Below are 2,699 nucleotides of genomic sequence, written 5' to 3'. Positions count from 1 at the left end.
TAAGAAATCCAGACTCAATAAATTTTTTTAAAAAAGATAATTTGCTGACTCTCATAACTGGGAAGACTGAAGGATGGCCTGATAACAGGCAAGATAAGAATAATGTGACAGAGCTGGATTTTCTCTCTGACTCTCGGGCCTCTACCTGCCAGTGCTAGTTTCATTCAGCCAGTGGCTTCTTCCATGTCCTTGGGCAATGGCTGCCAGCAGCTACAGGCTTCTTGGTCTGCATCATTCCACATCTCAGAGGTAGAGACACCTTCTCTCCAGCATCCACAGCCTGCATCTTATGCACGATTCGTTGTGTCCTGACTATCCCCAACTGATCATTAGGCCAAAAGGGCTGTGCACTTGGAATGGCCACCTGGATTCCTCACCCATCTCTGGGTAATAGTAGGAGACCCCAGAAGAAGAGCTTGGCCAAGAAGAGGGATGCCATCTCTAGTAAAAATGGGCAAAGGAGAAGGGCTCTGCATGGGCAGACAGAAACAGCAGGCATCCACCACCAACAGTGTTGGGAACTAAGGTTAAGTGGAACATGTATTGAATTTGGTTCCGTCATGGTAGGTGTATTAGGGTAAGCTAGCTGCTGTAACAAACAAACCCAAAGTTCAGCTTGACACAGCAGACTCACCCATGTCACAGTCCAAAAATAGGGTGATGGGGTGCTCTTCTCCATGCCGTCATTTGGAGACCCAGTCCCCTCCTATTAGTGGCTTCTTCATCCTCTAGGTTCGTTAAGTCCTGTGTTTCCAGCTATGCAGAAGGGGAAAGGGCAAATGCGTGAAAGATCATCCAGGAAGTATTTTTTTAGGGGCTAGGCTTGAAATTGCCTTCCTGCCCACGTTCCATTGGCCAGAACACAGTCACATGGTAACTCCAAGTGTTATGGCTGCTATAACAAATCACCCCAAACTGGGTGGCTTAAAAACAACAACAAAAATTATTCTCTCACAGTTCTGGAGGCTTTTTGTGTTTAGGTCACCACTGTTTCCAAGTGCCTAGAAGAGTGCTTGGCACCTAGTAAGTTTCAGTTAAAACTTGTTGAATAAATAAATAAATACAAACACCTTTCTCTGAAGGTCTAGATAGTAGTTATTTCTAACAGAGCAACACTGCCATCTGGCGTCAGACACAGGAGAAAAGTCTCCGGGGGCTTTTCAGTCCTATTTCATTGCCTCAAGCTCAGCCGCCTGACTTAGGATGGCTCAACAGGTTTGTAGGAATTCAATTTGGTTTCCTCATCAATGGCATTGGACTAGGTGGGCTCTCAGGCCCACCCATCCCTACATCTCTTGAGACGGCGAAGAAGGTCATGGTCCCTCCCATCTCTGGTCTGAAGCAGGTGCCCTCCTGGGTGTCCGGCAGGTTGAGGGAATTAGGTGGCTTCTAGTTACTAGGAAGTTCTGCTGCAGCTGGGGGAAGGACTGTCCACGACAGCTCGGCTGTTTCCTCGAGCCTTTGTCTAGGCACAGCTTTGGTGGACCTGACCCGGTGTCCTCAATGCCAAGGCCACCAGGACCCCCACCCCCGCACTTGCTCTGTTTGCCTGAGGTTTGATCCCGTCCAGCTGCGATTTCCTTTGTGCCTTTGAGGTCTGTATCAGCAGGGGTTGCTCCCTCATCTCCCGTGGGGAATGAAGGGAAGTGGCCCTGGCTGGACCTCTGCCCCTTCTTCCAGAGTCTTGGCCTCAGAGCAGGAGCAGCTCTGGTGGCTCTGCTGATGCCCACAGATCTCTCCTTCTGGCCTGTCCCTGCTGAGTTCAGCCTGGATAGGTGGAGCAGCTTCTAGGACTGTGCGGGATTTTTGTGCACTGTGACAAAGTCATGACAGTGAATGTGTGGCCAAGTGTCAAAATAAGGGGTTCAGGCTGAAGCGAGCATTGATGGGGAAGCCGGCCTAGGGGTGGGATTTGTGGCCCCTGAGTCCACCTTGGAGGTAACCACCTTGATGCAGCTCCTCTTGGCACCCAGAGGCAGGTGGAGGTATAATTGTGAGCAATCCTTCCCCATGTGGGTGTCATTGAGATATGGCCCGACCACCTCGTGACACAGAAGCATCTCCACACCAGAGCAATTTAGGGGCCCCACAGAGCCCCACCATTCACTTCCTTCCACAATGCCCTCCTCTGCTTCTCCTGGGACTGATTCTCCTACCACTCCAGAGCCTCTTCTCCTTTCTGTCCCTTGGGTCCCCAGTATCCCTTGTTCCTTCTCACCTTGTGTGCGCTCTACTTCTGCTGATCCTCCCTCCTGGCAACTCATTCCCGCTTGCTCCCAGGAATGCTCATCTGCTGAGGAAATGGGTGGGATGGGCTGTTGTCCACTCAGTGTCTCCCTGCCCCTTTCCAAGGTCTCCTCTGGGGCACTGAGAGGAGCTGGAGACTACCAGTTCCAGAATCCCCCTCCTTGTATGGTTCCATCTTAGAGACCACCAAGGAGAGGTTGGGGACCGATATTTGGAAGGTGGAAGAGGCCGTTATTAAATTTAAGCACAAATCAAGAATTTTCTATGAAAATTTAGCAGCCAAATGGATGTGTGCTGTAACTGTAAATCACATACCAGATTTTGAAGACTTTGGACCCAAGAATACAAAATACTTCATTAATAATTTTTAAAATGGATTCCATATTGAAATTTTTTTTTTAATTTTGGGTTAAAAAATGTTATTAAAGTTAATTTCACATGTATCTTTGTAC

This window comes from Dasypus novemcinctus, chromosome 17 (assembly GCF_030445035.2).
Source record: "Dasypus novemcinctus isolate mDasNov1 chromosome 17, mDasNov1.1.hap2, whole genome shotgun sequence".
In the NCBI taxonomy this organism is placed as follows: Eukaryota; Metazoa; Chordata; class Mammalia; order Cingulata; family Dasypodidae; genus Dasypus; species Dasypus novemcinctus.
The sequence above is the reverse complement of the archived record's forward strand: the minus strand, read 5'-3'. Positions refer to the sequence as shown.